Genomic DNA, 24617 nt, shown 5'->3' with positions numbered 1-24617 from the left:
CTGCTCTCCCATCTGGGCTGGTGCTCCTGCTTCTCACCTCTCTCGGCTTCACTCCGTGGAAACCAAGGCATTTAGTATCAATGGTATCCCCGCGATGAGGCTGAGTCTTTGGGCCTCTCACTCCCTCACTGCAGGCAGGTCGGTGGTCTTTCTGTCTTCTACCATCTCCTCTCCAGTCTCACCCCCCCTGCTCTGTCTGTGAAATGTCCCCCCCCCCCCGCCCGCAGAGTGCTCAATGTCCGGCAGCAACCCGCTTCTGTTAAAACTACCAAAATCACGAATCACTGCTCTCCTTCACTCTTTTATTCCTCCTTTTTTCCGCCTTTGGAATAAACTCCTGCACTCTCTTCAATCCAATTCTTCCCTCCAGTCCTTCAAAACAGCCGTTCACCACATCCTCTTCTCTTCGTCCATCAAAAACCTCTATCTTTTCTACCCCCGTTAATCCACCCCAAACCCACCTCCTTGAAATTCCCTGCTTTCCTTCCTGAAAGTCCCTGTAATGTCCATCTTGTATACCCCATGTTCCCCGCCCCATCCCTCTCCCTTCCACAGATCTCCTAATGTCTCTGTTCCTCACTGTTTTGTCCTTCCCTCTCCCGCCCCTCTTGTCTCATGTCCCCCTTGCTGTACATTGTGTGTTAGCTCTCATACGAGCCTTGACAATGTCGACAAAAAAAATAATCATAAATGTGACGTTTCATGTTGATTGATTAAGCGGTTCCAGAGAAAACAATATTTTATATTTTTCTTCAATCCAATTTGGCTGCCAAACCATGTGACCTATCAATTATTCCTTAACAAACTTGTACATCCATGGCTTGGGGAACGTTTGTGTGAAGTTTCCCCTCGATTTGTCCAGCCGTTCTGGAGAATATTTTGTTATAGGTTTTAGGGTAAATCCAATATGGCTGCCAAACCATGTGATCTATGATGTCATATGTGTGAACCTTTTGTTCCACATGTGTAGGTCGTCATATGTGTAAAGTTTTGTCTCGATCTATTCAGCCACTTCAGAGAAGATTTTTGAAGTTTTTTTTTTTTTTATAAAAACAACAAAATGGCTGCCAAATCATGTGACCAATGACATCATCAATTATTTTTTCTGTGGACGATTTTATCCTTCGATGACCCTCAAAAATGTTCACACTGTTCAGATGTAGTGTTCTACAAATGCAATTATTACGTCATAATGAAGGCACCTATGACTTCATCAAAATCACTTTATCCCCGTGAGTACTTGCCGTGCGTCAAGTTTCAATTTTTTCCTTGGTGCCGTTTCAGAGAAACAGAGGTCCAAAGTTTTTTTTTTCCATTTTTCCAACATGGCTGCCACACCACGTGACCTATGACGTCAAACTTATGATTACAACGTTCTTCATGAATAGTCAAAGCAATGGTGAAAACTTCGTCTCAATCCAACAAGCGATTGCAGAGAAAAACATGAATGTTCTGTGCGGACAAACAAACAAACAGACAGACAGACAAACCCAACCGCAATACCCCCTCCTCTGGCGAGGGTAAAAACACCCCCAATATATTAATTGGGGTCATGCTGATCCTCTGTCGCAAGTCTGGATGAAATTCGCCCAGAACTGTAGGAGGAGCACGACAAACAAACCCACAAACACCATACACACACACACACACACACACACACACACACACACACACACACACACACACACACACACACACACACACACACACACACACACACACACACACACACACACCGGTCCATGAATTATAGTAAAGATCCCTCTGAACTCCGATGGAAAATGAAATAAGTTTTGTATGGTGAAATAATTGATCAAATTACATAGCCCAGTGGACATCTTACTGAGACCAATATCCATAACTTATTGAAGTAGAGTTATGAGGGACATCATAAAATGTATGGGCAATGGCGTGGGAAATGCACAGGAAGGTATGGTTCAGGTGAGGTGAAAGGGAATTGAGGGATTGAGATGCAAAAGTGGAGTGAAAATTGCTGAGTGATTCTTTCGCTTATTACAGTGTGACTCTGAGCGATGGTCCCAATATAGAGATTGTCAGATTATCTCTTCTGTAGCCTTCTTCATCAGGGCACGCTGGCAAGTGCTGCAATACACGGCGATGAGTGCTGCCAAGTGCACGACTAAAAGTGGGGGAGGATGGAATGGGATTGGGTGGAATTCCTCGCTCAACTCCACAGGCTTCTTCTTGTTGTTCTCTTCGCACGAAAGTCATTTCATGGGTTAGCAGACCACAAAAGATACCCCCAATAAGATTGCAGGAATTTGTATTTTGCTCCGGGTGTCAGCGATAACTCACCGACTCTTTGCAACTCCCTTCTGGTGAAACTACCTAAATCAAGGATCACTACTCGCCTCCACTCATTCGTTCCTATTTTTTTTTCCCCCATCTGCGGAAATCAACTTCCACATTCTCTTCAATATCAATCTTCCCTCCAGGTCTTCAAGATAGCCATTCACCACCATCTCAGATCATCCCCAATCCTAAATCATAATCTTTCCTCCACTCATTACCCCCAGCCAAATCCCTCTTCCTTCCACTTTTCCTTCCTTGGAGTTTGTTTCTGTATCCATATTGTCCAACCCATGCATCCTCTCCTGCCCCTCATTCCTTCCCACACGCTTTGTTTGTCCAAGTCTCCCTCCATCTTGGCTTTCTCCTCTGCAGTTGGTGTTTCCCGTCTCTGTACTGTTCCTTTTGCGTCCTGTTACATCCTGACCCATTCAGTGTACTCGCTCTTCCGCAAGCCTCAACTGTGGAAACAAACAAATAAATAACAGGACACCGTAGGACCTTTAACGTCAACCACCAACAATCAGCATTGTTAGAAGAGTCTTCCAGCTTAATGTCCTTGTGAGGGACGGAGGAGCACACACATCGATGCATCGCCCAGGCCACCTGAGAAACACCAGGATGACGGTTTATTGCTGCATCGAGATTCAAACCCACGCTTGACAGCTCACAGGAGAATGCTCACACCTCTAATCTATCATGCCAGCCCTTGGAGATTAAAAAAAAAAAAAGCTTTTTCAACACAATAGCATTCATTACAAGGCATTCAGCAAAACTTGCCAAAAATAACAACAAAATGTGTGCTATAACAATTTTATTTGAATCTAGTTCAATGTAACATTCCGCTCCTTTGAATAGGTAGCCACTCTTCTTATTTACTTGCGTTGAAAGTCTTCACCGAACTGTGAAATGTTATTATCCAAACGACAGATCTTTTCTGGTGAGCAGTAAACTCTTACCCGTGAAAGCCATTTGTAAGAGTGCCCTTTACTTCTGATCAGCCCCAGTGCGTTGAGCAGGATCTTCGTGACCTTTATCTCGAACTTAAATCATTGTTCCCAGGCCTTCTGCGGGTAGACATTGCCACGGTAACCTGAGCAGAAAGGAAATAAAAAAAGCACTCTTGGCCATCCTTATGAAAACAAATGTCTGCAGAGAAAGTTTCAGATCAATCTGTATGGAATGAGTTCCTTTACTTGCAATGTGGACTATCCTTCGTTGGCTCCATCAATCTGCCAGATTGCACGCCCTCCCACATCATTCTTTTCTTTACTAGCCCTCTTGGTGTTGTCCATCAGTGGCCTTGCTGGGTCAGGGACAAAGACCGGAGGAGATTAAATTATATGTGAGCACCAAAAGCAATTTCTGCAGCCTGACTTTTCGGGAATTCAACTCTTTTGTATGAATGTACTGTTGAACATTATAAGTTTCCTGATGAAAATTAAATTCACCACAAGGGAATGAATGACGGAATTGTATTGCAAGAGTCAATTTTGGCAAACGCATCATTCGTCAAGTGTGAGAAAAAAAAAAAGAAGGAGAACAACTTCCACTACACATGATACAGAACATAACAGTGGATAAGGGTTTATCCTGACCGATGATTAAATGTCATAATTGTGTAAATTTAAGATGCTTTGATATGCTCGTACAGTGGTGGCCTATTGGTGAAGATAATAAACTGATTTCCCAGAGGTTGTGGATTCAAATCCATCTTGCGGCAGCGATGTTAAACATTTGGATTTTAATCATCAGGGGGAGTCCGGTTAGTCGCAGGAGAATTGTCACATCATGATTGCATTGTCCCTATAATCATCTACCTGCTTGACATGCCTGTTCACCTTTGGGGTTGGATAATCTTCCTGCCCCAACTCTCTCTATCGAATGCAGCCTGTGGCTGCTGCTTGCATCATTGGTTGGGACGCGGCGATGCCGCTGATGGAGTACACTGGTACTCATTTTGCCGACCTCGGAAGGATGACAGGCTGAGTCAACCTCCTGGTGTATTAATTCGGCGGCCAACAGGGCTTGAACTCAGGACCCTAGGATCCCAAGCCACCACCCTATAACCACTAAGCCAACACCAGGCTCCTGCCCCAACTGGTCTGGTCTATATGTGCTTGCTAGTCCAATCGTTGTGGTTGACCCTTATTCCCTTCCCTCGTTTCAGACGGTCATGCCGAATGATGATGCATTCTGTCCTTCTCTTTCACTTCCCATATAAAAGGTGGATAACGACTAGCAGTTTTGATTTTTTTCTCTCTCTCTTCTTTTTGTATTAAGCACATGGCTTCTCGTGGCATCATTTGCTGGGTGTACAGGTGTGCCGCTGATGCAGTTCCCCTTGTATATTAGAGCAGGGATGTTCAGGGTGCTGGCGAAAGCTTGCCTACTCTTCAAGGAGCACACAATGTGATCTTTAACGTCCACCAATTGATGCCGGCAGACGGGACGCCCAATTTAACGTCCATCCGAGAGACAGCACATGCACATTGATGTCCTGCCTGTGAAACACCAAGATAACCGTTTATAGCTGTATGTTATTCCATTGTATGTTAAAATTGGAGTTTTCAGTTGTTTCTATTTGTGTACTATTATGGCATTTCTCACTAGAGTAGGCCTTTTCACTGGTAACCTCACTAAATTCTGGATTTCATCAATGGGTTTAGTGTATCATAGACCAGCCTGCCCCAGTGACACGTTTCTCTGCTTGTAAGCATCCCAGTGGACCCTCGCTCGACCTGAAGTTGAGAGATTCTATTTGAGTTGTACAAACTCAAAGTTCCACAAAAGTATGAGATGAGAAAATGAAAAAATAAAATAAAATGGCAGAAAAAAAGAAAATGTTCTCCCAATGTAATGATGCATTTCAAGGTGAAATTTTTTTTTTATGGGAAACTTGTTTTTTAACGTCTCAAAATTAATGCTAAAGATTCAGTGACGACGTTTAATACAAGTTTCTACCCACATGGGTTTTCAAGACATACCAGCCGCGTCCAACCCACCAGCCACGCTCAGCGGCAGGCAGGAAAGTGGCTCATCAGATTTTCTGGAAGGTTCAGCTTTTTTCTGGTGGTGGAGGTTCACAGCTTCCTGCAAGAGAAGATGGGACTTTTGGAGATTAAAATCATGGAAAATATGTCATGAAGGTCTTTGAAAAAGATGGGGAAGAGAGTAAGATAATAACCCTAAGATGATGGATTACAACAGTGGATGGCTCTGGCACGAAACCTTGCTGATGTCTGGTGACTAAAAGTTAAAGAACGTTTTGACAACTAACATGATGGGACAATGTTCTGTCTCATAGGCAGATAATATGCAGAAGGACACTATTTCGAATAAATCCCACAGTGTTGGTAACCTTCATGCCGATCGCAACCTTTTACAAGGGAGCAGAAGAGGATTTTATGTGGATGTGTCAGTGTGTGTAAATCTGCTAAGGATATTACTATCCATCAGACGAAAATGAAGTGTTTAGAAATCTCGGGATGACAGTGAAAAGTGCAATACCATAACACCTTGCATGACTGAGCAGCAAAGGATTTCATGTTTGTAATGGTAACTTGTGTAAATCGTCTAAAGGTCTTATAATCCATCAGAGGAAGATGAAGTGTTTCACGTCTCAGGTGGAAAGCTGTGCGTGTGGTGCCACTGAGCAAAGCAGAATAAAATATCCAACGCCATTCTCGTGACAATGCCAACATGTTGTCACGAGTCTGGGGCTTTGCACGACTCCTGTGATATCATGTGAACGGAGGCTAATTGAAAACTGCAGTCTTTTATGACCTCGATCACCAGAACATGCTTACGGAGGCTTTAACACGCCTCAGGTGTTCATTCTAGAAATGTGGGCTCAGTTTTAAAAAAAAAAAAGGAAGTGTGAAGTTAATTGCACAAATTGTAAAAAAAAAATCCCATGTTTATTGTCCCAAAAAATCTTCAAAGTTAGGTCATGATTATCTAAACAAAAGGTTTTGGTGTGGCAAGCTCGGCAAGTTGAGAACACTCGAGTGGACAACCAAGAGGGATTTGAATTCCACTTGTACAGCAACAACAATTGGAGAGTCCACAGAACACTTTGCCAGACAGACAGACAAAGTGAACCAATTGTTTAACCCCGCTCTTTGCTTATTTTGTGTGCTCGGAGTAAAAATCACTCGAGGTGTGTGAATAAGAGCACATTCCCCTGCTCTGAGGTGTTGCATCTATTAATTAAGCATGTAATTTATGTAATGCTCAATCACAGGTAAAAAGACATATGGAGACAGACATGTATCTTGAAATGGGTGTGATAGCAGTTCTCGCAAAAGACCAAAGGTCAAGATCACAGCTGAAGTTCAAAATTTTGTGTAGACAGGTTGAGGCGTGATTAATTCAACGATTTTTCAGTTATGGCCTAAAAAGCGACGTTTCGTCAAACTTTCACTGGTATATGTCATGTTGTCACTGGTCGTTGTCACCTTGACCATAAACCTTTATCCAATAGAACTTTATTTATTTTCTGCTCGACTCCAAAAACTACGTAAAATTTAATTTTAACACACCCCCCCCTCCCCCCAAGACAGTACGGTGTGATGGACACATACATGAAAGAAAGGAGGGAAAAACCACAAAAACGAGTAACAATTGCTCGAGGAAGAGCAGAATGGGAAAGAATCCTGATGTGTAGATGAGATCGTGGATATGCATCAGAGCGCATTCCGACTCCTCCTTGGCGATTGAGCGTGGATCACCGGTCCAGACATTTTGCTGCCATTGCTCTTCCAACCAGACAATGGTTTGAGCTACCAAGCCCCACTGTCTTGTCATGATACCCTGTCTGCAGTCGTGTGTGTCTGAGCCATACAAAGACAGTTAAATAAGGACCAATGATCTATTCCATGGGGCGTGTAATTGGTTGTGGGTAAGACTGGGGCTACAGCTTTTATTATTGAATGTGATTGCTGTTGTAAATACATGCTTTTCCACAACACTCAAATATACCTGTTGAACTTGATTTGGTCTTTGGCTCATCTTGCTTGCTCATGGTGGTGCCGTGTGGCAGCCAAAAGGGAATCTGTTTGCGATAGAGATTGGTGTGGTAATGAACCACTAAGGGACAGGTGACACTGGACTCTGACAGCTCGGCCAGACAATAGGATCTGTCCCATATCAGCCGCGGACAACAATAACCCAGCACAGACATTCCAATTGATAAGGTTATGTGTCGTTGGACACAATGATCCTGCAGTGGAAATGGACATGGTCATTATGCGACTCAATGGGTCTAGAATGGAGTTATCCAGAGGTGTGTGCTAGCAAGACGCCGCCACGACCCAAACAGACATTGCAGAGGAGGGACCTCTGGAGGATGTGGAGGAATTATCCTTGCAGCCTGGTAATACTTTTGATTTCAGGAGTTATCTGGATTGACAGGGAAGCTGTAAGTATGTGTGTACATAATATATATGTTGTTGTTCGTCTTTCGGCTGCTCGCGTTAGGGGTCACCACAGCGGATCATCTGTTATGATCCGCATACTGATTTAGCATAGGTTTTACGCCGGATGCCCTTCCTGACGCAACCCTGGTCGCTTCTTATGACACAGGGATAAATGATTGTGTTTCGCCATGATTCCGGGCTGCCCCACACCCTCTCATAGTGCGGCCCAGCGCAGAGCACCCATCCTCAAGCGATCCTCCAACCCAAGCCTCCGAATAGCCGGATGACAGGCGCAGGCCACTACGCACGGTGTGTTTATATATAAAACATATATATACACATTTTTATACAAAAACATATATACACATTTTTATACAAAAACATATATACACATTTTTATACAAAAACATATATATACATTTTTATACAAAAAAAAAAAAAATATATATATATATATATATATATATATATATATATATATATATATATATATATATATATATATATATATATATATATATATCAGACACACATCCTAACTGTTATGGTGAATATCGCAACAGATTATGTCTCAGACAGTAAACCCACATAATCCGCAAAGAACATCCATCTGTCTGCCACACATGTCTGCAATTCTAAACATGTGGAGTGTGATGAGCACTATCCCAATCTCCATTGGACATCATCATCATCATCCTACACCAAAGTGTCACCTCCAACTCAGAGGCATCGGCTCAGAAACTATCAAACTGACAAAGACTATATGGTCAACATCAGTCAACCACCTATCCGGAATTCAGGCTTACTTGCCCACATCAGGATGGCACACCAATAAAGACAACATTCGTCGTTTTAACATTAGATGCCCCTCCTTACTGTAATGGTGAGCATCGCTACAGATTCTGTCTCACATGGAAAAGCCACATAATCCGAAAACAACAACCATCTATCTGCCACCCAGACGATTACCCCCGCCAATGCAAACCATTCAACAAGAAGGCACGTGGTGCGTTCGGTGGATGAATAAAAAAATAGGTGGAGCATGACGAGCATTCCTCCAATCTTCATTTCCTGCACCAAAGTATCACCTCCAATCTGAAGGCCTCGGCCTGGTGACTCTGTCAAAGACAATGATTTATGGTCAACATTCATTAAATATCAAATGGAACCGCCTCTCCAGATTTCAGGGGTATTTGCCCTCATCATGATGTGACACATATATATATATATATATATATATATATATATATATATATATATATATATATATATATATATATATATATATAATATATAGTATACACCTGTGGAGCATGTTTGCACACCTATAAGCAACTATTCTGGTGCATTTTATGTACACACATAACAGATAAAATAGGACCAGTGGCTCAGTCGCTTATCTAGGCCCTGGCCTAATGTTGCAACCAAAATTTGGCATTTTGACTGGTGGGTATGGAGAAGAAGGTTTTTGAAGGAATTTATGTGATTTCCCCCCAAAATGACGAAGTCGGCCGTTTTGGCACACTTCTGGTCACGAGATTGGCATGACCTCCGCAGGTAAAATCCTTACCCTGGCCGAATGTTGTACCCCAAATTTAGTAACATTCTGACTGATGGCTCTGGAGAAGAAGAGTTTTGACGGAATTTACACGACGGTTATTTTGACACACTTCCGGTCACGTGATCAGCATGGTGTCCGCAATATAACATCAGGACACCGTCCAAATGTTGTATCCCAAATTTGGAAGCATACTGACTGGTGGGTTTGAAGAAGAAGAGTTTTGAAGGAATTTACGTGATTTTTTCCAAAAACCGACTGAGGCAGCCTTTTTAACACACTTCCAGTGACGTGATCGGAATGACTTCCACAATTTCTCCGACTCTCTGGAAAATCCTCTTTATCTCAATGCTGATGACTCCACCCTCTGCTGTACCATTTCTCATCCCTCACATCAGCAGGCAGCAGCCTCTTCACTCTTTGCAAACCTGTATAAAATCACAAGCTGGTCACACACTTGGAACATGTCTTTCAATCCTGAGAAATCTCACACTCTCACTATGTCCCTTCGGAAGGACCTTCTAAAATCTCCCCCCCCCCCCCCAATGTACTTTCTCAACAATCTTCTTGAAGAAACTCTGTCATTCAAGCTTTTACGCCTCACTATCTACCATGATCTTTCCTGGGAAAGCCACATTTCCAAGCTGGCCTCCAAAGCCAGTTGCAGTCTGGGCATCCTCCATCGTACAAAGTCCTTCCTTGGCACACCTGAGCTCCTGACCACATACAACGCTTTCATCTGCAGCCTGATGGAGTACTGCTCTCCCATCCAGGCTGGTGCTCCTGCCTCACACCTTTCTCGGCTTCATGCTGTGGAAACAAAGTCTTTTATTAGGATTGGTATATGTTGTTATATGAGCTGTGTGTTAGCTCTTATACGATCCTCGACAATGTATACAAAAAACAGTTACTCTGAGAACGTATGGATCTTCTTGACATCAATCAAATCCAATCTGGACAGCTCGGTGGTAATTGGGCTTCCTTTGCATCTGTACCTCTGTAGCTTATTGAAGGTTGGAGTACAAGACTGAAGGAATCACTTTCTCTTATTCATAATCAAAACTAGAAGTAGTGGGGCAACTTAGCGAAATATAGCATAACAATTGTGCATTTTGTGAGGAAAGTACCAAATTTGGCACACGAGTAGCCTATCATATTATGAACATATTTGGATATTGGGCCAACGCAAATTCAGCTGCTGATGGCTGTGGCAGCCATTTTCCACTGCCATCAAAAAATTGAGATGGCCCAATATCCAAATCTGTTCATAATATCATAGGCTACTAGTGTGCCACATTTGGTGCTTTCCTCACAAAATGCACAATTGTTATGCTAAGTTGCCCCACTAAAGGGCACTCGGTAGAGCGCATACCTCCGCCATGTAATGCCTGATCCACGAGAACCTATTGGGCCCAATACATTTTTGAAATATCATGCTATACAGTACTATGTCGATTTTGGCCCTATCACTCAATGGTGAAGAATCACTTTAAAAATCAAATAATTATAGTATCCAGATCCGGATTCGGATCTTCACCTAAATCGAATCAATTCTTCCTTGTCACGCATCCAACCTGTCCACCAAGTTTCGTCCGAATCCGTCCAAAACTCTTTGAGATATCGTGCTATATTTCGATTTTGGCCGATCTCTAAATGGTGAAGAATCACTTTAAAAATTCGAGTAGTAGGTCCGGATCCGGATTTTCACCAAAATCAAATCAGTTTCTGCTTGTCACACACCGAACATGTCCACAACTTTTTGAGATATCCTGTGCACAAACAGACAAATGGACAGACAAACAGACAGAAAGGGGTGAAAACATAACCGCCTTCACCATCGGTGGCGGATGTAATTATCAGATCAGGATTTTCACCAAAATCTAATCAGTTCATCCTTATCACACACCGAACATGTCCACAACTTTTTGAGATATCTTGTATACAAACAGACAAACGGATAGACAAACTGACGGAAAGGGGTGAAAACATAACCTCCGTCATCTTTGGTGGCGGAGGTAATAATGACCAATTACTGCACCGTAGTCCCAAGAAGGAAGCCAGACGTAACAACACACACACACACACACACACACACACACACACACACACACACACACACACACACACACACACACACACACACACACACACACACACACACACACACACACACACACACACACGCACAGGCATATTATGTATTGGTAAGTACTTACAAAAACTATTTTATTTGAAGTTATAACCTTCACTTATCAGCAATTTACTGAATTCCAAACTGCCCGGATCATCAGCTGGGAACCGTTTTTCATCGAGGTTTCGATCTTTTCAGCCTAGAACCTCTCCAAACAGCGGATCCACAACTACAGTCACAGGTCCACATCAGTAGATTACTCAACATCAATGGACCCAGAACCTCAAAGTTGTGTGCAGACAGTCAGTCAACACAGCAATGCAATGTCCTAATTCAAAGTTATTTAATTATCACTTTTATATAAAGTATAACTACATTTGAATAACTTTAATCATACATCACTTTATGATAATAAGTTAAGTGATAAACACTACCTTGAGGACATGTCCATTACACAGCACCTCCATCAAACCATAGACTCAAACTGTCATTCAAGTATTCAAACTGTCATCAATAACCAATTTTAACAAGTTGCACTGCATATCTTAGCAAGCACCAATAAATTCTTTTAATGCATTTGAAAATAATATTTATTTATTTTATTTTTATCTGAATGCCTTCATGATTTCATACCATTTATAAATACATAATATTTATTTATAAATATATAAAATATTTATATATATATATATATATATATATATATATATATATATATATATATATATATATATATATCTATAATGTTTAATCCATTATATTAATTAAATAATTTACATCACTAAAATAATTAATTCATGATTATGACATCAAATGCAATGCAATCGGAACTTGTTTACATAAAAACCAACCAAACTGAAATAGAGGTGACAATGGAGTCTAATGACATTCTCACAAGATCTGATCAAACAATCAGCCAAATATCCTCTGTTTAACATGATGGACAAAAAAAACCTTCTCAGCACGTTCCACAAAATCATCCTTTACTGAACAAATTCTTGCAAATCGAAGTATCTGAGATGAAAAGACATTGGAACCCATTTTAATTGGTACATTGCTGCCTGGAAAGGTGGACAATACCACAGAGAAACTGAAATTATCAACTTTATGATATACACTTGTACTAAATCCATTCTGTCCAACTCGAACCAACACATCCAGATACAATGTCATTAATGTCATTTGGCAATGTACCATTGCTTTGTAATTATTGTAAGTTGTAGTCAAGGAAGTATTTAAGGGTTTAAGTCTTTAATCACCCATTAGCTTCTCACTGTTTGTAATTACTTTCCACTCGATTCCAATTTATCTTTAGCTCGTAAACCTCATCCATCTCCTGAACACTTTTCAAAGTTGATAAAACTCACGAATTTATTTTTTAAACCTTTCTGACCACTTTTGTTTCATATTATAAAATATGAACAAGTACTACAATTCTCCGCACCATCAGTCTTTATATTCAATCCCTCCATAGGTGTGGAATTTCAACAAACTCCATTGGGAACACGATTCGTGGCAGCCACAACACTGGTCAAGTGACCACAGCATCTTTGATTTTTGTGTCACCATCGAGCCAATTTAATACGTCGAAGTCCTCCACCAATTTAGGCTTGTTGCGCTGTTTTGATCCAAGAAGATACAATGGTTACATTTCATTTGCACTCCTGTGACACTTTTGTTGGTGACCCGTGACCAGTCCAGGACAAGTTGTTCGCCATGGAAAATCTCTGTTGTAGGGCTCATGGACTCCACTCCCACCTGGACCACTCTCCCATCCATAATTATTTTGATTTGATGTGCAATACTCTTTACAAACAGTGGAGTAGATAGTAGAAAATAGTGCAAATTATGATACAAGCATCAAATTTGAAATTTCTGTTCTGCAGGGCTTTCTGATCAAATCTGCCCGATTTGCCATTTGAAAATCCAAATTTTGAAAAATTTAAAATAAAAATAAAAATTCAAAAAAATTTGAAGTCACAGCTGGCTGAAATTCTTGAAGCACAAGTGAACATCCCAGACAGAGAACCAAGGGGAGATGCAGTCATCATTGATGGCTCAGCACTTATCAATGCCCTACCTCCACGCACTTCAAAGATATTTGATGACTCTGCTAAAGAAGACATCATCCCAAAGGTGGAATCCTATGGTGCCAGGTACGAGAGGGTGGACGTAGTGTTTGATGTGTACAAGAAGTCAAGTCTGAAGTCCGAGGCAAGGTCGAAAAGGGGGCAAGGAATCAGAAGAAGAGTGACAGGAACCAGTAAGACCCCAAGTAACTGGAGAAGCTTTCTTCGAGATGACAGCAACAAGACTGAGCTGTTTCACTTCCTTGCGGAAAAGATGTGTGTAGCACAGACAAGCACAGTCATTGTCACAAAAGGAGAAGATGCCATTAGCAACACAAAGAAGTCACTGGATGCTGTGTCTCCATGTTGTCATGAAGAAGCTGACACTCGAATATTTGTACACGCTAAGGATGCAACGACGGATGGTAGCAAGTCCATTATCATGAAGGCTCATGACACAGACGTACTAGTCATAGCAATATCTGTACTGCCATCCTTACAGGAACTAGGTCTTGAGAACATGTGGATTGCCTTTGGCCAAGGAGCCAAGGCGCGATGGATTCCAGTCCATGAGGTAGATTCTGCAATAGGGCCTGAGAAAGCTAGAGGGATCCCATACTTCCATGAGTTCACTGGATGTGACGTCGTGTCTGCCTTCCGCGGTAAAGGGAAGAAAACTGCATGGCAGACTTGGAACGTCTTTGATGATGTTTCTGAAACATCCACCAATCTCAGCAATCTTGTGATCTTGACTTTTTTTGAAGTTTTTTTTTTCTTCAAATTTTTCAAAATTTGGATTTTCAAATGGCCAATCAGGCAGATTTGATTAGAATCCCCTGGAGAACAAATGTGCCAAATTTGATGCTTGTATCATCATTTGCACGATTCCTCTCAAAAATTGCTGTTATCTGCCCCACTAAAAGTGTTACTGCAACCGCAAGGGTTATATTGGGAGGTTTGCCATTACCTTCCCAGCATTGTTCGTCAGTGCTATATCCTTTAAATGTTGAGCGTCAAGCAAGGAAGCAGCACGTTCCATATTTATTTAATTAAAGTCTTTAATATGACTCGGCCAGGGTTCGAATACCGAGCTCCAAGACTCAAAGTGGATGCTCTAACCATTACGCCATCGAGTCTAGTCCCATCTATACTAAAAAATGGCTCTGTGTGAGTGTGTGAGTGTGTGAGTGTGTGTGTGTGTGTGTGTGAGTGTGTGTGTGTGTGTGTCTCCTCCATAACTGGAGATGCTATGGAGATGTTACTCCTCCATAACTGGAGATGTTATGTCTCCTCCATAACTCCAAAAACTGAGCAGCCTGAAACTTTGCACGCAGACGAAGGAAACGTCAAGGAAGTAGTCGAGTGTTGGCCAGAAAAGCGTGCATTAGGGTCCGCACAATGTTTTTCTGCATTTTTGTGATCACCAGACCATCTGAATGAATATTCCAATTGATGCCATTCTGGCACCCTTGAGCATTTTTGTAGAAAGCCATTAATATGCAAATTAGCGGTGGCCATTGTCAAAAGTACTATATTTCTTAATATCTCCAGAAGTAAGCATCAAAATAGCCTGGTTGAGGTGTCTTCACCCATGTTTTTATGGTCACTGGTCATGATAACCCTCTTAAAATTTAATAACATATAAATTAATCTCATTAATATGTAAATTAGCAGTCACCATTATCAAAATAACAATTTTTCTAAATATCTCCAGAAGTAAGCATCCAAATAGCCTGGTTGAGGTGTCCAAACCCATGTTTTTAGGGTCACTGATCACTGGTCATATTGTCGGATATTAATACGTGCCTGTACATGCGTGCCCATACGTGCATGGCCATACGTGCAAACCAAAAAATAAAAAATAAAAAAATTACTTTCAAACAAATACACAGGCTGTTCCTTCGCTCTCGTAAATGAGGACTGGATTGGGGCATTGTGTTTATCTCTCAATGCGCAGAACAAATCGAGACATTATTAGAATACAGAATGTCATCACAATCTGGAAGTCCGTACGTTGTAACCCGTAATGGGGAACACGGCTGAGTATCTCTTCCCCATCGGCCACGCCTACGCAGCAACGTGTCCTGTCATTGGTTGGTAAATAAATGGCCGTAACTTGGGAACCACTTGTCCGATTAATATCAAACCTTGAAAAGGCACATACCCAGGTCCCCAGCAATAGACCTGGCAAGTTTCAATTAGATCGGACCAGTGGTTGTCGAGAAATGGCGGTCACAGACACACACAAACACACACAAACACACACACACACACACACACACACACACACACACACACACACACACACACACACACACACACACACACACACACACACACACACACACACACACACACACACACACACACACACACACACACACTGCTGGAATTATAGATAGATGTACATCGAGTCCACGTTCATGCGCTATGGTCATGGCATACATGGAATCGTTGGCATTACACTGAAGTCTTCGACACTGAAGAAGTGGGCCCATAGTATGCACACGTTTAGTCAGATAGTCCACAATCTCACAGATATGTCTGAGGAGCACATAGTCACAGAGATGACCATTCACAAGGAAGAGAAGCCATCACACATACGATCTGATGCAGAGGACAGAGATAAGATAAGGAGAAAACTCCAGTCCTGTATCGACCCACTTGACCCAAACGAACATGCAGACAGAGTTGTCAACATTGTAACTGGCAGAATTGGACCGGAGAAGGTGAACGCGCCAAGGGCAGCTGATATTGGCCGAGCACAGATGCATTCGTATGAAGAAAGCTGGCCAGCAGGATTCAACGCTCCCTTATCTAAACAAGTCATAACTATGGCAGTGACACGGAAAGTCATGCGTGTGGGATCTACTGAGGTTTGTGATCTAAATCTCATCTACTCCAGGGTCATGGGACTCCAACAAAGTCGAACAACAAACTCTGTGACGTCTGAGAGGACGAGCTTGCACCTGTGCCAACATCAATGTTCGATGAAAAGGGGGAGATGAGAATAGCAAAGACCAAGTCGACATTGAAAAAGAATCTCCAAGTGGAAATCTCAACAACACTGGGTTCACAACCTGAAGTCACCATCTTAGATGGTTGTGAAATCCTCTGGGTTATTCATTGGCCTAACAGGGGAATTGTGCAAGACTTTGTTGACAACTTCACGAGCTACATCATGGCAAAGGTGGACAAATCAGATGTATATGTAGTATTTGACAGATAGGATGATTTCAGCATCAAGAGTGGAACAAGATTAGCAAGACCTGGGCAGCAAGCGAGCAGGCGCCACAGGTTGAACCATCAGACTCCACTGCCTTCAGAGCTGGTGGTTCTGTCAGTAACTGAGAACAAAGTTCAGCTGATAGAACTGATTTGCCAGAATTTGATTGACATTAGTCAACAGAGAAAGCAGAGCCAACACAGGCTCGTCATTACGGGACAGGAGTCTACCCCAGTGGAAATACACCACGGAGCCCAAAGGTGTCGCACTGATTTGAATACGACGCATGAGGAGACAGATGTCATCATGATTCAGCAAGTCGCTAAAGTTGCTGAAGATGGCGCAAAATGCATCACAGTCATCTGTGATGACACTGATGTGTTCATCTTGCTTGTGTATCACTTCGCAGAACTTCATCTGCAATGCTTCGTAACAATGGAAGCAACATGTCCTGGCCGATCATTGATCGACAATGGGGCCACTGCCAGAATGCATGCCGGGATGGTGCAAGACCTACTAGCTTTACACGCACTGACAGGTTGCGACACCGTTGCCCAGATGTATGGTAGAGGTAAACTGACTGGCAAGAAGACACTCGCAGCAGACCATTCACTTAAAAAACTTGGGAATGTGGATGCATCTATTGACGATGTCATCGCCAAAGCCACTGTGTTCATGGCGGTTTGCTATGGTAGCAGGGAGAGAAGCAACATGTCCGATGTTCGCAAAGAGGTGTGGTCTATGAAGATGGCAAAACCAAATGCCATCAAAGCACCAGACCTAAAGGCTCTGCCACCAACTACAGAGTCCTTTGAACAAAACGTGTGACGCACTCATATCCAGACAGCAATATGGAAGACAGCTGCTGAGCTGCAGCCACCACCCCTGGATCCCACTCAGTATGGATGGAAACGTGATGAGGCATCAAGATCATTACTTCCAATTATGCTGCGGCCCAACGTCGCTCTTGCACCACCAGAGATCTTGGAGCTAATACGATGCGGATGTTCCTCCAACAACCAATGCTACACAGCTCAATGCCGCTGCACAGCAGCTAAGTTACCATGCACAGTTTTCTGGATGTGCCATGGAGATACTGGCTGCAGGAATGAGCGCACCAAGACAGCTGCTGCATTTGCCCTTGATGATGACTCTGACACTGAATGACACACCAAGCACTGAAGTAGCCTTCATAAGGTTTACAAACCTGATATATATATATATATATATATATATATATATATATATATATATATATATATATATATATATATATATATATATATATATATATATATAGATATATGAACATTTGATTTACACAGGAATGTCTTCTTTTGTTCATGGTGTTAGCTGCTTTCATTGCATACTGTCAAATTGTTGAATCTGTATGAATAATAAAGTGATCTATATTCACAAAGACTGAAGTGTTTTTTTTTTCTATCTCTATGTCCATTTATCTACATTTTCAATAATGGTGACTGCTAATTTGCATATTAATGAGTTACATTTCAATGGTTTAAATTTTAAGTGCGTTTATCATGACCAGTGACCCTAAAAACATGGGGTTGGACACCTCAACCAGGCTGTTTGGATGCTTCCTTCTGGAGATATTAAGAAAAATTGTTATTTTGATAATGGTGACGGCTAATTTGCATATTAATGAGCTAAATTTAAATGTTATTAAATTTTAAGTGGGTTGATCATGAACAGTGACCCTAAAAACATGGGTGTAGACACCTCAACAGGCTGTTTGGATGAAAACTTTTGGAGGTATGAGGAAAAATAGTAATTTCGACAATGGCCACCGCCACTTTGCATATTCAAGGCTTTTCTACAAAAACGCTCAAGGGTGCCAGAGTGGCATCAATCGGAATATTCATTCAGATGGTCTGGTGATCACAAAAATGCAGAAAAACATTGTGCGGACCCTAATGCAAGGTCATCTTGAAAAATGGTGTTTGACATCTGGACTATAGCCGATGGCTCTTCAAAAGGGTGAGGTCTGAACCAATGGCTTATGAAGAAGGGAAGCAAGATTCAATAAATCCCACATTGTATATATATATATATATATATATATATATATATATATATATATATATATATATATATATATATATATATATATATATATATATATATATATATATATATATATAGTGTGTGTGTGCGTGCGTGCGTGCGTGCGTGCGTGCGTGCGTGCGTGCGTGTTTCTACATATGACATTTCAGAATGTGGAATGGAATCTTCCCAGGACAGGCTCAAAGTATCCACCTTCATTTCTGAAAGGGGTCATGATTCACAGACCAAGATGTGAAGATTTCTGTTTTCAAAGTTTTGTGTCGAGGTCTCTTTTCAGGATCGTGACTGTGCTTTCTAACTGGAGTTAGTTTGTAGTGATTTCCCCAGGGATGGTTTTTAATATCTTTGTGAGGTTCTTCTTCATCATTCCCGCAGCTCCAACTATCACTGGTACAACTTTCGTATTGTTCAGCTTCAAGGATCTTTTCACTTCATTCTTGAGGTCTTGGTATTTGGTCATTTTCTTGATTTCTGCATCATTCGTCCAAGATCACCAGTATTAACACCTCAATTAGCAATACCTTCTTCTCTTTTTTTTGCACTGAAGTGTGATATCTGGTTGCAATGCTTTGTTTTCAATGTTCACACGCGATGGGATCACAAGGTCTGACCTGAGCGGTACTTCAATGTTTTCAGTGGTTGCTTTTGGTTCATTTCCCCACATATTTTCTGGAACTGGAACATCAAAGTTTTTGGAGATGTGCCAGCAGATTACTTTACAAACCCCATTGTGTTGTTGTGTGTCCAGCTGTTCTGACATGTTTTTTAGATCCTCGGGGAGGATCTCCAAGTCTTACTCACGTTGTTGTTCTTGTGGACTTTTTTGTTTCACAGCCTACAGTTTTCATCGAAACTTCCTGAAACTTGGCGTATATATGTAAAAATACCCTGCGCAGACAGTAACCATCTCCGATTTTGAAAATTCCTCCAACAAAAAAAGTTATGACATCAAAATATCGCCGCTAATGGAAATCGCCTATACCATTATCTCCGAAACTAGGCAAGCTTTTTGAATTCTGTTTGCGGGAATCGAACAGGGCATTAGCAGAGATGAATTACCGCACATATGATACATCACGATGACATCAGTTCAATTTTTATGAGGTCCTTCCTATTTTTGGACATTTTTTGTTTCACAACCCAGAGTTTTCATCGGATCTTCATGAAACTTGCCATGTATATGCAGAAAGCCCACGCGCAGGCAGTAACCATCTCCGATTTTGGAAATTCTTCCTAGAAAAGAAGTTGACGTCATAATATCGCCGTTAATGGAAATCGCCGATACCATTATCTCCGAAACTAGGCAAGCTGTTTGAATTTTGTTTGCGGGAATCAAGCCGGGCATTAGCACAGATAATTTATTGCAAACCTGATACATCACAATGACGTCATAATCGTTTTTATGACGTCATTAAGAGGACGAGGATCTTAGCTCATTCGAGCTTGTTTTTTTCCGTGTTCGGTCATTAAGTGTCACATGTCATTGTTTTTGCTAAGCCCTCCTCCACCCCTCACCTGTCTTTTTTTTTTCCTTCCCTCTCCCACCATTTTTTTTTCCACTCGTCCACTCCTCGCTCCCCCCTCCTCATAAAATACAGCACTCTCCTCCCACAGCTGTTGCTCTCTCGCTGTCTCTGCCTGTGTGTGTGTGTGTCTCTTTCTCTCTCTCTCTTACATGCACCTCTCCCTCTCACATTGAATAGCAACGTTTGGCGAGGTGTCACTCTCCCCACCTCCCCCGTAACACCCCTTCTTCATCTTGTCTGCCTCCCTTCCCCTCTAACCCTTCACCTGCCGCCTCTCTCACTCCCTGTTTTTCTCTCCCCCCCCCAACGCACACACTATATTGACCTGTCAGCGAAGTGACATATTGTATTTGCTGGTATGTATATATATATATATATATATATATATATATATATATATATATATCTATATATATATATATATATATCTATATATATATATTGTTGTGGGGCCAGGTCTCGGTGGCGAGCACGAACCCTAGGGGGAGCAGTAGGAGTTGGCTCCACCGAACACACCGGAATTGAGGTCGGACTTTTCAGTTAAATCCGAAAGGTCATGAGTCCCTTATCGGAACGAAGATCACCAATAGGTCGACCACGTGGGATTGGGTCAATTGCCAATCTCAATATACCTAAATACCCACGTTGTCCAAACTACCGGGGAAATTTATCCTCGGCAGGATCTGCGCGATCCAGACCGTTACCGAGCCGGATCCAAGTTGTACCCCGAGCGGAGAGTACCAGAACCCTGTCGGCCAATTGCACGATTACGGAAACAATGAGGCCTCCTAATTCCCGTTCGCAGCGTGGCAAACCAATAATAAAAATGACAAAGAACGAGCTGGTACATTCAACAAGAGGGGAATTTATTAACAATAATCGGGGGACGAGGGGAGCATGTAAGGGCAGAGTTATCCGACTTAGCAATGCAAATAATGTGCAACAAAAAGCACTTAACAATTCTACTTAACAGACGGGGCCCACGGACACACACACGCACACACAAATACCCAGAAAGATGGAATTTATTGCCCCTTCAGCTTGGAGGGAAGATAAGCTGAGGGAAGAGAACGTGCTGGCTCCCTGGCCGCGTTCCCGCGGCTCGACGTCTGCACCTTCCCGGAGCACCACTCGCCAACGAACGGACCAAGGCAGCCGACCCCAGAGGAGGCGAGATGAGGTGATCTCCCATGATGAGATGGTCGACCGCTTGTCATAATGCGCCAGACGAGACCCTCGGATGCGCGCGATACAGTCCGCCGCAGACCCAGACAGAAGTGCGTTTGAGCAGACAGGATGCAATCCTCAATACTTTTTCGTCGTCCTTGGGGCGCAGTCCACTCCCCCATCGCCTGCTCCCATTAGGTGGACGGCGTGTCGTGGCTCCGCCTTCTTGCAAAGGACCGCTCCGGCTCTGGTCTGCGCGTCGCCCATTGGGCGCTACATGACGCATACCCTTATTTGGCGCCAAGCCAGAATAAAACGCTTCGTGACCATATTCGGTGCGAAATCCACACACCTGGGATATGGAATTCCACCCATGCACACGCCCGCACGCTGGCGAGCATGAGAAGAATGCCGCGAGCAGAGTGTTGTTGTAAAAGCGAAGATTGGCGTTGTTGTCATTGTTGATGATGTAAAAATCCTATCTATAAAATAACTGCGCAGCGCACATACACTTAATCACCCATTGCACATAGGATGGGACCCTGCCGAGAAACACATACTTACCGATATAACTGATCTATAGGACCTGGCTGTTGTGTGCAGTAAGCTTCCAAATTCGTAACAATATATATATATATATATATATATATATATATATATATATATATATATATATATATATATATGTCAATTGTCTATAAATGTCATTGCAATTCATGTTAAAGTATGCTGAAGTCCCAAAATATTTTCTCCTTTATGTGATGTACTCTATTCCCAAGCTCCCCCAAGAGCCTTTGATCAATGTAAAAGTATAAAAAAATTAATAAATGCATTGCAATGCTGCGGTGCTTTCGACGGAGGGCGCTGCATCACGGAGCACCTCGTCTGGCTTTGTTTATCCTGCTGTTGTGTTTGCAATCACGTGGACGCCAAATTCGTCATGACATCGATTCGACTCGATTCGACATTTGAGCTCGCAAGTACACTGACCATTTGGCTGAGCAAAATGGGATTTGTAAGTTAAAGCGATATTTTACACAGTGTTGAGTAAATTTGATATTCTTATGCAAGTGTCAAGCCTCATGGAACTTACAGCCAACATGCCAAATTAAATAAATGTAGAAATCACATCAGTGGAAAAAAGGAAGACTTGCTGGAATACCATGGCACAGTATTATGAAGGCACCACAATGGCCATTCCTATCAAGCAGCCGGCAGTTTTCCGAAAGCAATTTTGCCAGGAATTCAGCTCAATTGCTTTTTCACTCCATGCACCTTTTAAAGGCTTGTTGGCCCTCGTAATTGAGCTGTGCATTGTACAGAGTGCATTTAGTTTGCATGTTAAATATTATGCACTATCATTTTGGGGAAAGGAAGCATGTCCACATAATTACAGCTGTCCCGACAGGGTGTGTGTGTGTGTGTTTAAATATCTCAAAAACGAGTGTGACCGATTTTTATGAGACTCGGCCCATGAGTTCCACCTTGGCGAAGTATGAAACGTTAATTATTTTTGGTCTGAGGCTCAAAAGTAAAGATTGCAACTTGGGGTCAACACTTTGTGGGACGCATGATTCCACCGGTGAAGATTGGAACGTATTTACTGCTAAACTGGTGGTGGGCAATTTAACCGAAACTTACTTAATTTGAGTAAAATCTCTTAAAATAAATGCTTAACACTCACATCGAGCCCTGTGGACGGGGGTTTGTGCTCCATTGAGCTGCTCTCCAATTTATAACGAATGCTCCTGACAACATGGTGCGGAGGTAGTGCAAGCATCTGTGGGTAGCTATTTGATTATCCTCATTTACCTTTGAGGTGTCTCGAGTCTGGGTTCCATTCTCGGCCAGACGATAAGCTTTCTGATTGGTGTTTCCCAGGTGGCCCATTGTATCGCAAGGCGTGCCCTTCCCTCAAGTGGACACTAAGCCTGATTCCATCTGCTCGCATTTCTGGACGGACATTAAAGATCCAACGATGTTTTATTTACGAAATGTACGCGAGGTATCTCCAGAACCCCCAAACGAATTCCACATTCCTGCGCTGTGCATTGTCCTCTTCAGTCGTCGGTTAAATTCCCATCCACAATATCTATTTGTCAATTGTCTACAAATGTCCTTGTAATTCACATTTAAGTGCAATAATGTCGACTGTTGGATTTGTCCTTCCTGCATGTGATTTATGTACAAACTCTACGATGCCGTGAGCCTCAGATCAATGTAAACAGAGAGAATGAACAAAAATAAATAAATCTTTCGAAATATTTTCAAGTGTTTGTTTGTCTCTGTCTCTGTCTCTGTCTCTGTCTCTGTCTCTGTCTCTGTCTCTGTCTCTCTCTCAGCCGAAAACACCACCAGGACAAAGCTCACTCAGCCAGGCAGCACTCGGAACATCACCCGCACCCTCACCCTCACCGGGTAGCCCCTGCTCGTAAATAAAGAATAAGCAAACAAACTGTGTGTGGCAAATGATTTACATGGCCTTAAAATGAGATATCCTCTCGTATAGTCCGTCAGGTCTTCACGGATATCCCTTGACACTGAGCTACAACGGTTGCTTGTGGTGGGCACCATCTCTAACGCTATAAAAATTCACACGCTCATGCATCCACATGTCATAAGTGAATGAGCATCTTCTGCTATGAAGGAAATTATCTCCAGTTTAAAAACGCACTTAGTTGCTTCCTCAAAAAGAGCCAAGAAGTGTTGTCATGAAGCCAAAACAGATTTCAATTATCTCATACAGTGTCATCTATTACACGATCAAAGGCATGCCACTGCTAAACAACTGTTATATTTTCATGGCAGGTTTTCTTGACACTCCTCTTAAGCCTCGTCCTGATTATCTCTACGACAAGAGAGATGTTTGTCTGTCTGTCTGCGTTGTTGTGCGTTGGCCATTTTTCTCAGAGATGGCCTACCGGATTTTCTTCCAACTTTCAGAGGTTCATGAGTGAGTGTTTTAGCATAGATGGCAAGTGACCTACATTTCATGGGTTTGACCCGTTTTCTTTCTGAAAACCCACAGACACCATTTTTAGGACGTCAAAACCCATATTGCACGGAAAGTACAATCAATTTTTAAAAATGCAATGTTTCGCTTCCATTCCACTCGCAAGGATTAA

General features: G+C 42.2%; 1 long non-coding RNA gene across 4 annotated transcripts; it reads right to left on the bottom strand.

The window, feature by feature from the left end:
* Window positions 1-226: 226 nt before the first annotated feature.
* LOC147027543 (uncharacterized) lies at window positions 227-8922 on the bottom strand. 4 transcript variants are annotated; one of them, XR_015057103.1, is made up of 5 exons: window positions 8716-8922; window positions 5298-5403; window positions 3507-3616; window positions 3270-3403; window positions 227-2771 (listed from the first exon to the last, which is right to left on the bottom strand). It is a non-coding gene; the product is annotated as an uncharacterized LOC147027543 (long non-coding RNA). The 4 variants fall into 4 exon arrangements; XR_015057101.1 differs by lacking the exon at window positions 227-2771 and adding an exon at window positions 2778-2916; XR_015057102.1 differs by lacking the exon at window positions 227-2771 and adding an exon at window positions 2909-3018.
* Window positions 8923-24617: the final 15695 nt, after the last annotated feature.

Source organism: Eptatretus burgeri, chromosome 4, assembly GCF_056783735.1.
Source record: "Eptatretus burgeri isolate ZD-2024b chromosome 4, Ebu_testis_v1, whole genome shotgun sequence".
Lineage (NCBI taxonomy): Eukaryota > Metazoa > Chordata > Myxini > Myxiniformes > Myxinidae > Eptatretus > Eptatretus burgeri.
This window is presented reverse-complemented; position numbering and strand designations above follow the sequence as displayed.